Source organism: Hyperolius riggenbachi, chromosome 5, assembly GCF_040937935.1.
Source record: "Hyperolius riggenbachi isolate aHypRig1 chromosome 5, aHypRig1.pri, whole genome shotgun sequence".
In the NCBI taxonomy this organism is placed as follows: Eukaryota; Metazoa; Chordata; class Amphibia; order Anura; family Hyperoliidae; genus Hyperolius; species Hyperolius riggenbachi.
Window position 1 is genome coordinate 137,176,934 of NC_090650.1, and position 12,665 is coordinate 137,189,598.

The window sequence follows — 12,665 nt, forward strand, 5'->3', positions numbered from 1 at the left end:
GATATTACTCTGGGAGAAATGTACTTCTTTTTTGTATGTGTTTTAAATTTTAAGATTCTCGCGACACTTCCTCTTTAAGTATTACCTCGAAGCAGTGTGACTGAGAAGCTAAAGCTATTGGGATGTTGTCAACATTTATTATTATTTTAGGCAGAGAGATTAATTGAAATGGTGGAAGAAAACATGCCTGGTTTACTCACATGCAAATGAACATAAGTGAAAATGCAGCAGGGACAGACAGGGACGTACTACTAGTGTTAAAAAGTATGCTTCATGTGTTTTAAAATGCACACATTTCACAACATTATATAATCTGCATGGACCTTAATAATTTAAGGACAGTGGAAGTGAGAGGAATATGGTGGCTGCTATATTTATTTCATTTTAAACAATACACATTGCCTGTCTTCCTGCTGACTCTCTGCCTCTAATACTTTTAGCCATAGACCCTGAGCAAGCTTGCAGATCAGATGTTTGAAGCAAGTTTGCTACATGCTTGTTTCGATTTCGATTCTGCTGATACCACAAAGGTCAGCAAGACTGTGAGGCAACTTGTATAGTTTAAAAGAAAATAAGTATGGCAGCCTTTACCTGGAGTGTCCTTTAAAAGGGGGATAGAAGCATATGTGATATGGAAAGAAGAAGACAGATAAAAAGTATAAATAACAGCCTTTGGATTTCTGTCTTGGGAGTTCTTTGACAGCTTGGAAATTGACAAAAAAATGTTTTTACCGCTTTATAAATAAACCCCACAATGATTTGGCAAAATATGTACTTTTATTCTGATGCAGTTGAAACAGTGCATGGTATTTTGTAAAAACACATTGGCCCATATGCAATTCACTTTTTCTCCTGAGTTTTCTCCTAAGTGATATTTTTAAACTTGTCAATAAAATGCCTTTTAAAACCACCTTAGCGGTATGGACGAGCTCAGCTCGTCCATTACCGCCAGAGGGTGCCGCTCAGGCCCTGCTGGGCCGATTTTGATAAAATAAAAAGCAGCACACGCAGCCGGCACTTTGCCAGCCGCGTGTGCTACCTGATCGCCGCCGCAGCGCGGCGATCCGCCGCGTGCAGCGGCGAAAGAGGGTCCCCCCAGCCGCCCGAGCCCTGCGCAGCCGGAACAAATAGTTTCGGCCAGCGCTAAGGGCTGGATCGGAGGCGGCTGACGTCAGGACGTCGGCTAAAGTCCATGACGTCACTCCGCTCGTCGCCATGGCGACGAGGAAAGCCAAACAGGGAAGGCTGCTCATTGCAGCCTTCCTTGTTACTTCTGATTGCCGGAGGCGATCAGAAGAACGCATCCGGAGCGCCCTCTAGTGGGCTTTCATGTAGCCAACTTTCAGTTGGCTGCATGAAATAGTTTTTTTTTTTAATTTAAAAAAAACCCTCCCGCAGCCGCCCTGGCGATCTCAATAGAACGCCAGGGTGGTTAAGCCATCAGAAAGCAAGAACATACCCCAAAAAATGTGATAGTCCTTGTTAATTGACTTTTTGGTACTTTTTCAGTTGAAAAGTGCTGGAAGGTTATTTTAAATAGGAGATGAAAAATGATCTCCTAGGAGAAAACTCAGGTGAAAAAGTGAATTGCATATGGCCCATTATCTTCTATGAGAGTACTGCATGTGAATGACAACCTGCATGCATGATCATGTGCTGGGAGATCATGTGACCCACATGCATGATTGCTTGCCCTAGTTTAGTCTCTGTTTAAAAAAAAAATATGATAGTAAATTTACCTTGAACTGTGTATGTAAATTTTGTCTCACTCAGTCCTGTACCTTTGTTTTCTGGTAAGATAACAATGCACTTTTACTCGAGATAAGCTGTACATGCTCCAGGGTCTGACCATCCGGTTAGTTTCACGTAATTGGTTGGGGCGGAGGTATTAGGAATGAATTGTTGTTTTGCACAGATGTGAAGTGGTCTAGAGTAGCACTATACTGAAAACTACTGGGAGGGCTAATAGTGAAGAAAAAACATTGTAGTTTTTGTGTAAATATATTTTAAAGGCAGGAAAAGGCATTCTAAAACAGAATTGCTCCATTCAAACAGGTTTTGGCTCATAGCAAAAATCCCAAACATTGACTATAGATGTCAGGGTCACTGATGACAACATAGCAAAAAACATTTTTCAAACATATCTTGTTGTTTTTATGAAAATCAACTTTAACCACTTGAGGACCGCCCCCAGCCGATGGGCGGCGGCAAAGTCCGGGCCCAAACGACCGCAATACGCCCATCGGCGGGGACGGCTGCGGGAGTGGCTATGCGGCGATCGCGTCATTCGTGACGCGATCAGCCGCCGGGGACTGGCTCCGCCCACCGCTCGTAGTAACCCGCCGGCCGTTCGGAAGCGCCGGCGGGTTACTAGCACCCGGATCGCCGCATGTACATAGTATAATAGGCTTTGTAATGTATACAAAGCCTATTATACTGGCTGCCTCCTGCCCTGGTGGTCCCAGTGTCCGAGGGACCACCAGGGCAGGCTGCAGCCACCCTAGTCTGCACCAAAGCACACTGATTTCCCCCCCCCTGCCCCCTGATTGCCCACAGCACCCCTCAGACCCCCCCCTGCCCACCCCCCAGACCACTGTTTGCACCCAGTCACCCCCCTAATCACCCATCAATCACTCCCTGTCACTATCTGTCAACGCTATTTTTTTTTATCCCCCCCCCTGCCCACTGCCCCCTCCTGATCACCCCCCCACCCCTCAGATTCTCCCCAGACCCCCCCCCAGACCCCCCCCCCGTGTCTTGTAGGCATCTATCCCCCCTGATCACCTGTCAATCACCCGTCAATCACCCCCTGTCACTGCTACCCATCAATCAGCCCCTAACCTGCCCCTTGCGGGCAATCTGATCACCCACCCACACCAATAGATCGCCCGCAGATCCGACATCAGATCACCTCCCAAGTGCAGTGTTTACATCTCTTCTCTCCTCTAAACACCCACTAATTACCCATCAATCACCCATCAATCACCCCCTATCACCACCTGTCACTGTCACCCATCAGATTAGACCCTAATCTACCCCTTGCGGGCACCCAATCACCCGCCCACACGCTCAGATTGCCCTCAGACCCCCCTTTATCAATTCGCCAGTGCAATATTTACATCTGTTATTCCCTGTAATAACCCACTGATCACCTGTCAATCACCTATCAATCACCCCCTGTCACTGCCACCCATCAATCAGCCCCTAACCTGCCCCTTGCGGGCAATCTGATCACCCACCCACACCAATAGATCGCCCGCAGATCCGACATCAGATCACCTCCCAAGTGCAGTGTTTACATCTCTTCTCTCCTCTAAACACCCACTAATTACCCATCAATCACCCCCTATCACCACCTGTCACTGTTACCCATCAGATTAGACCCTAATCTGCCCCTTGCGGGCACCCAATCACCCGCCCACACACTCAGATTGCCCTCAGACCCCCCCTTATCAATTCGCCAGTGCAATATTTACATCTGTTATTCCCTGTAATAACCCACTGATCACCTGTCAATCACCTATCAATCACCCCCTGTCACTGCCACCCATCAATCACCCTCTGTCACTGCCACCCATCAATCAGCCCCTAACTTGCCCCTTGCGGGCAATCTGATCTCCCACCCACACCAATAGATCGCCCACAGATCCGACATCAGATCACCTCCCAAGTGCAGTGTTTACATCTCTTCTCTCCTCTAAACACCCACTAATTACCCTTCAATCACCCCCTATCACCACCTGTCACGGTTACCCATCAGATTAGACCCTAATCTGCCCCTTGCGGGCACCCAATCACCCGCCCACACCTCAGAACGTCCTTAGACCCCAGCCCTGATCACCTCGCTAGTGCATTGCTTGCATCTATTTCCCCCCTCTAATCACACCTTGAGACACCCATCAATCACCTCCTGTCACCCCCTAGCACACCTACCCATCAGATCAGGCCCTAATTTGCCCCGTGTGGGCTCCTGATCACTCGGCCAAACCCTCAGATCCCCCTCAGACCCCCTTCCGATCACCTCCCCAGTGCATTGATTGCATCTATTTTCCCCTCTAACCGCCCCCTGAGACACCCATCAATCACCTCCTGTCACCCCCCCTAGCACTCCTATCCATCAGATCAGGCCTAAAACATCCTGTCATCTAAGAGGCCACCCTGCTTATGACCGGTTCCACAAAATTTGCCCCCTCATATACCACCTGTCATCAAAATTTGCAGATGCTTATACCCCTGATCAGTCATTTTGAGAAATTTGGTTTCCAGACTACTCACAGTTTTAGGCCCGTAAAATGCCAGGGCAGTATAGGAACCCCACAAGTGACCCCATTTTAGAAAAAAGACACCCCAAGGTATTCTGTTAGGTGTATGATGAGTTCATAGAAGATTTTATTTTTTGTCAAAAGTTAGCGGAAATTGGATTTTTATTGTTTTTTTCACAAAGTGTCATTTTTCACTAACTTGTGACAAAAAATAAAATCTTCTATGAACTCACCATACCCCTAACGGAATACCTTGGGGTGTCTTCTTTCTAAAATGGGGTCACTTGTGGGGTTCCTATACTGCCCTGGCATTTTAGGGGCCCTAAACCGTGAGGAGTAGTCTAGAAAACAAATGCCTCAAAATGACCTGTGAATAGGACGTTGGGCCCCTTAGCGCACCTAGGCTGCAAAAAAGTGTCACACATGTGGTATCGCCATACTCAGGAGAAGTAGTATAATGTGTTTTGTGGTTTATTTTTACACATACCCATGCTGGGTGGGAGAAATCTCTCTGTAAATGGACAATTGTGTGTAAAAAAAGTCAAAAATGTGTCATTTACAGAGATATTTCTCCCACCCAGCATGGTTATATGTAAAAATACGCCACAAAACACATTATACTACTTCTTCTGAGTACGGCGATACCACATGTGTGACACTTTTTTGCAGCCTAACTGTGCTAAGGGGCCCAAAGTCCAATGAGTACCTTTAGGATTTCACAGGTCATTTTGAGACATTTGGGTTCAAGACTACTCCTCACGGTTTAGGGCCCCTAAAATGCCAGGGCAGTATAGGAACCCCACAAGTGACCCCATTTTAGAAAGAAGACACCCCAAGGTATTCTGTTAGGTGTATGATGAGTTCATAGAAGATTTTATTTTTTGTCACAAGTTAGCGGAAATTGATATGTATTGTTTTTTTTTCACAAAGTGTCATTTTCCGCTAACTTGTGACAAAAAAAAAATCTTCTATGAACTCACCATACCCCTAACAGAATACCTTGGGGTGTCTTCTTTCTAAAATGGGGTCACTTGTGGGGTTCCTATACTGCCCTGGCATTTTAGGGGCCCTAAACCGTGAGCAGTAGTCTAGAATCCAAATGCCTCAAAATGAGCTGTGAATAGGACGTTAGGCCCCTTAGCGCACCTAGGTTGCAAAAAAGTGTCACACATGTGGTATCGCCGTACTCAGAAGAAGTAGTATATTGTGTTTTGGGGTGTATTTTTACACATACCCATGCTGGGTGGGAGAAATATCTCTGTAAAAGGACAATTGTGTGTAAAAAAAATCAAACAATTGTCATTTACAGAGATATTTCTCCCACCCAGCATGGGCATGTGTAAAAATACACCCCAAAACACATTATACTAGTACGGCGGTACCACATGTGTGGCACTTTTTTGCACCCTAAGTGCACTAAGAGGCCCAAAGTCCAATGAGTACCTTTAGGATTTCACAGGTCATTTTGCGACATTTGGTTTCAAGACTACTCCTCACGGTTTAGGGCCCCTAAAATGCCAGGGCAGTATAGGAACCCCACAAATGACCCCATTTTAGAAAGAAGACACCCCAAGGTATTCCGTTAGGAGTATGGTGAGTTCATAGAAGATTTTATTTTTTGTCACAAGTTAGCGGAAAATGACACTTTGTGAAAAAAAACAATTAAAATCAATTTCCGCTAACTTGTGACAAAAAAAAAAAATCTTCTATGAACTCACCATCCTCCTAACGGAATACCTTGGGGTGTCTTCTTTCTAAAATGGGGTAATTTGTGGGGTTCCTATACTGTCCTGGCATTTTAGGGGCCCTAAAGCGTGAGGAGTAGTCTTGAAACGAAATTTCTCAAAATGACCTGTGAAATCCTAAAGGTACTCATTGAACTTTGGGCCCCTTAGCGCAGTTAGGGTGCAAAAAAGTGCCACACATGTGGTATCGCCGTACTCAGGAGAAGTAGTATAATGTGTTTTGGGGTGTATTTTTCCACATACCCATGCTGAGTGGGAGAAATATCTCTATAAATAGACAATTGTGTGTAAATAAAATAAAACAATTGTCATTTATGGAGATATTTCTCCCACCCAGCATGGGTATGTGTAAAAATACACCCCAAAACACATTATACTACTTCTCCTGAGTACGGCAATACCACATGTGTGGCACTTTTTTGCAGCCTAACTGCGCTAAGGGGCCAAAAGTCCAATGAGCATCTTTAGGCTTTACAGGGGTGCTTACAATTAGGCACCCTCCAAAATGCCAGGACAGTGAACACACCCCACAAATGACCCCATTTTGGAAAGTAGATACTTCAAGGTATTCAGAGAGGAGCATAGTGAGTCCGTGGCAGATTTCATTTTTTTTTTTGTCGCAAGTTAGAAGAAATGGAAACTTTTTTTTTTCTTTTTTTTTGTCAGAAAGTGTCATTTTCCGCTAACTTGTGACAAAAAATAAAATCTTCTATGAACTCACCATGCCTCTCACTGAATACTTTGGGATGTCTTCTTTCCAAAATGGGGTCATTTGGGGGGTATTTGTACTATCCTGGAATTTTAGCCCCTCATGAAACCTGACAGGTGCGCAGAAAAGTCAGAGATGCTTGAAAATGGGAAAATTCACTTTTGGCACCATAGTTTGTAAACGCTATAACTTTTACCCAATCCAATAAATATACACTGAATGTTTTTTTTTTTTATCAAAGACATGTAGCAGAATAACTTTCGCGCTCAAATGTATAGGAAATTTTACTTTATTTGAAAAATGTCAGCACAGCAAGTTAAAAAAGTCATTTTTTTGCCAAAATTCATGTCTTTTTTGATGAATATAATAAAAACTAAAACTCGCAGCAGCAATCAAATAGCAGCAAAAGAAAGCTGTATTAGTGACAAGAAAAGGAGGTAAAATTCATTTAGGTGGTAGGTTGTATGACCGAGCAATAAACCATGAAAGCTGCAGTGGTCTGAATGGAGAAAAAGGCTCTGGTCCTTAAGGGGTAGAAAGACTGTGGTCCTGAAGTGGTTAAAGTTTTAGCTGAAAAAAGTGCTTTTTGTAGCCTGTACAGCATCAGTTGGCATTGGTTTTGCTCTCATTGGCTTCACCATCCTTTCATCTATAAAGGATTTTACTCTGCATACAGTTTTTTTCGGTAGATGGGCATTTTGGCTTTTTTTGGGGGGGGGGGGCTGGTACAAAAATTTACAAAAGTTGTAGTGATTTTAGATGATCTCCATGCGTTAATTCGCTTATACCTCACTACCTTGCGAGTTATATAATCCGTCGTTATTTCATTCATGCTTGGTTTTTCAGGGACATGAGGGTATATTCTTTGACTAACCTTATATGGTGCTCTATGGGAACTATGTAGCCTGCATACACATTCCATTCTATTACCAAAGATTAGTAAACATTTGCCCCTTGGGCATGGCACCCAGAGTGGGGAATTAAGCTGTAAGAACAGTATTATTTTGCCCCTCGTGTGCATATAATCATTAACCCATTCAGGTTCCGTCGTTTTCACTTGAGAAATGTTCACCTCCCATTCATTAGCCTATAACTTTATCACTACTTATCACAATGAACTGATCTATATCTTGTTTTTTCCGCCACCAATTAGGCTTTCTTTGGGGGGTACATTTTGCTAAGAGCCACTTTACTGTAAATGCATTTTAACAGGAAGGATAAGAAAAAAATGGAAAAATTCATTATTTCTCAGTTTTCAGCCATTATAGTTTTAAAATAATACATGCCTCCATAATTAAAACTCACGTATTGTATTTGCCCATATGTCCCGGTTATTACACCGTTAAAATTATGTCCCTATCACAATGTATGGCGACAATATTTTATTTGGAAATAAAGGTGCATTTTTTCCGTTTTGCATCTATCACTATTTACAAGTTTCAAATAAAAAAAAAATAGAAATATTTCATCTTTACATTGATATTTAACCACTTAAACCCCCGCGGTACGAATTTCTCCGTCCCTTTTTTCCCCCCTAAAAAAACAGGGACGGAGAAATCCGTACCTTCCGCGCTACCGCCGCTGTCTCTGCGCTCCCGCCGCTGTCCGTGCTCCCGCCGCTCGTGCGCGCGCACCTGCCGCTCGTGCACGCCGCCGCCTGCTCGCACGGAGATCAATGAATGGGAAAATCCATTCCCGTTCGTTGATCTAAGCCCCCGCAATGATCGCGCTGCTTCTATTAGAAACAGCGCGATCATAGTGATTCTCCCAGCCTCCTACTGCTTCCTGTAAGCGTCCGGAAGGACGCTTACAGGTCGCATGTAAACAAACACACTGTGGCCATCTTGTGGCCAAATAGTAAACTACACCCTAAAAGCATTTTACATAAACAAACATTACATTTACACAATAAATTAACTCATTACCTCCCACACTCCCCAATTTATTTATTTTTTTTGTAATTAAAAAAAAAAATACAATTAAAAAAAAAACATAAATAGTTACCTTAGGGACTGAACTTTTTAAATATTTATGTCAAGAGGGTATAACACTGTTACTTTATAAACTGCGGGCTTGTAATTAAGGATGGATGCAAAACTGAAAAAAAATGCACCTTTATTTCCAAATAAAATATTGTCGCCAAACATTGTGATAGGGACATAATTTAAATGGTTTTATAACCGGGACAAATGGTTAAATACATTTCATGGGTTTTAATTACAGTAGCATGCTTTATTTAAAAACTATAATGGCCGAAAACTGAAAAGTAATAATTTTTTCCCACATTTTTTTCGATTTTCCCATTAATTCTTGGCATAATGTCCCACCTAAAGAAAGCCTAATTGGTGGCGAAAAAAACAAGATATAGTTCATTTCATTGGGATAAGTAATAATAAAGTTATAGACGAATTAATGGAAGGAGCGCTGAAAGGTGAAAATTGCTCTGGTGTTTAAGGGGTAAAACCCCTCAGTGGTGAAGTGGTTAAAAAGATTAGACCCATAGGTAAATATTTACATGTTTTTTTTTTTATTGTAATGTTGTTGTTTTTTTAATAGTAAACATTTTATTTGGGTAGTTTGGGGAGGTAAACAATAGGTTTGTAATGTAAATGTGTGTTGATTTTCATTTTTTTTTATTTTCAGTTGTAGTATTACTTTTTGGCCACAAGATGGCGGCCATGAGTTTGTTTACATGACGTCACTCTAAGCGTAACACACGCTTAGAGTGACACATCGGGGAGGGAACAGCCAGAAAAGGCGCAGCTTCCGAGAGAAGCTGTCGCTTTTTCAGCGGGGGAGAGGAATCAGTGATCGGGCACCGTAGCCCGATTCACTGATTGCCTGGCTACCGAATCCGCGGCCGGGAGCGCACGTGCACGCGCGCGATCGGCCGCGGGAGCGCGCGATAGCGCGCATGGTTCCTGGACGTAGTTTCTACGTCCAGGAACCAAAATAGGTTAATGTATGTACATAATAGATACTATAGAAGATATGGCTACAGACATTTTATATGTTGTCACAGAGGATTGTTTAATACTCTGACATACAGATGACCAACTATATGGACACTGAAAAATATAGAGCATGCTAAAGATAATGGAAGATTTCATTAATTAAGGCTGCTTGATATTTAAACTCCTGGGGCCATATGCACGTAACTGTTTCTCCTGAGTTTTCTCCTAGGAGATAATTTATCACCTTTTATTTAAAATAACTTTTTAGCACTTTTGCAATTTATTATCTTGAGTATGTGCTTGTTTGTTGGTGGTTTACAATACATTCTATTGACACATTTGAAAATATCACCTAGGAGAAAACTCAAGAGAAAAAGGGAATTGCATATGGGCCCTAGGCCCTTATTCAGTTAACTTTTCTCTTGAGGAGATATTTTCCCACCTTATCAATAAAATACCTTTTAATCCACCAGCAAACAAGAATATACTCAAAGTGAGTTTGATATTACTTCTCATCTACTTTGAGTATTTTTTTTCAGTTGTTTAGTGCTGAAAAGTTCTTTTTTTAGGGAAGATTTTAGAAAACTCAGGAGAAAGGTAAACTAATTAAGGGGCCTTGTCCTCCTTGTTCTCAAAGGGACTGACATACAGATATCATAAGTTGATGCTGATGGTATGGAATTTTATTACCATGTATATATCGGACACCAGATGAAAGCATGGGTCCATACAGTACTGTTCAGGGGACTTTTTAGCTCTGTTGTATTAGTTTTAAAAGTGTTTTCATAATCACTGTCACTTTTGATAAATAAAGATAATAATAATAATATCCCCAAAAAATAAATATATATATATATATATATATATATATATATATATATATATATATATATATATATCCTCCTGACCTGTTACAATTTAGGCATGGATTGTCTCCTACATTGGCCTCAATTCACTAAGCTGTATCAAACACTTTATCAAACGTTTGATAATTTACCTCATGGGTAAAATCTTATTTTGAATTCACTAAGGTGTTAAATATTTATCGATTGTTTTATCGATAAGATGTTCAATAAATATATAACACTTTTGTGAATTCAAAATTAGATTTTACCCATGAGGTAAATTATCAAACGTTTGTTTTTTTTTAACACAATTTTTATTGAATTTTTTTTTGACATAGCATTCGACCTGTAAACAAGATTAACAATCACTGCAAGTTTTGGTACATTACTAGGTACCATGCATATGTCCACTCAGAAAACCTCCCTCCCCCCCACCTCTCCCACCCCCCTCGGTCACACTGTGTCTCAGGTCCATTTCAAATCTTATGAGTATAATCTCGGTCTCTGTATTTATTACTAAATACGTCTCGGAACCCTTAAATTGCCCAGAGTTCCACTTATGTCTTCAAGACAATACCACGAGGTGTAGACAAAGTCTCTCATTAAAGTTGTTATTTGTTGAGGCGAAAATTGTTTAAGTATAAAGTTTTTCCAAGTCTTGAAGAAATGTTTAGTTTTCCGCTCCTTAGACTGCAGAGTGGCTAAATGTTCTATGTTAAAGAAGTACAGTAGTTCCTTATTTACTGAAGAGATGTTTGGAGGAGTAGGTTCTAGCCATTTACACAGGATAGCTCTTCTTGCCTCAATCATAATGATGTGATACAGATTGGAAGGGGGGCTGAGCGTTGAGTTTGTTGGAGAGTTGTAATAATTAAAAAGCGATAACATATGTGATTTGTTCAACTTCTTTTTACACATTTTGTTAGCATACTTTACAACCTTGTCCCAGAAAATTTGGATTATTGGGCAAGACCACATACAATGATACAAGTCCGCATTATGAAGAGCACACTTTGGGCAGTAGGGGTTGTATCCGCTAGGTTGTACTGCGTATTTTATATTAAAAGCATACTTGCCTCTGTGAATGAACAATAAATAAGAGGCTCTCCATTTTTCATCTGTGATCACCTTTCTAACCATCATATTCCCTTCTAGAATTTTATCCCCTGTATTCTGTTCCTGGATGATGTCATCCCATTTTTTCATAGAATTTGTGGCTTTCTTTTGGCTATCTAGTTCTCTGATCGCCAAATAGAGATCAGCCAGTGATTTCTCAATGGCCCCAGGTTTTAGTATAGAGTCAAACCTTGTAGGTGGAATAATTGAAGTCTGCGAGCGCAAATTGCTGTCTACTAGTGAACGAATTTGGGTATAGGGCAAGAAGTCCCCAGGTTTTAATTTGTATTTCACTTTTAGCTCACCAAAAGTCAGCCACTTTCCCTCTTGTATATTAAACATATTGCCTAAACTTTTGAGGCCCTTGTCGTCCCAGTTGGCAAACTGTGTTTGTTGAATGCTGGAGGGAAAATTAGGATTGCCCCATATTGGGAGATACTTTGACAATTTGCAGGGTGGTTTACACTTTTTCCTAACTGCCTTCCAGGTTGCAGCAGTATCTCTAAAAATAATATTGTCTTTTAATCTGGGAGGCAGTTGCTTCAATGTGGCATGAAGGATACCTGTGAGGGACAAAGGGAGCGCCTGTTCCTGTTCTAATTTGGTATTAGAGTAGTGCTCTTTGGTAGTCACCCAATCATAAGAGTGGCGAAGCATTGAAGCTAAGTTATAGTCTCTGATGGATGGTAGGTTCAAGCCTCCCAAATATTTCGGTAGAGAAAGCTTAGATCTAGCTACTATGGCTTTTTTTCCCTGCCAAATAATTCTAGTCCAGGCTGTATTAATATAATTAACATCTTTGTGTTTGAGGAGTAGAGGAAGCGTCTGGAGAGGGTATAGCAGTCTTCCCATTGATATCATTTTTATTAAAGCTACTCGCCCAGCAAAGCCTAATGGGATTCAGTTCAAACCCCTAACCCTAACCTACAAAGTTCTCCACAATTTCTCTCCTCGGTACATATCCTCACTAATCTCCAGATACAAACCCAATCGCAATCTCAGATCGGCACATGATCTTCTGTTGCCCTCCTCTA

At 41.7% G+C, this 12,665-nt stretch overlaps 1 protein-coding gene across 3 annotated transcripts in view; it reads left to right on the forward strand.

The window, feature by feature from the left end:
• MYRIP (myosin VIIA and Rab interacting protein) overlaps positions 1-12,665 on the forward strand; it is a 533,041-nt gene that overhangs the window by 467,619 nt on the left and 52,757 nt on the right. The window lies entirely within an intron of this gene.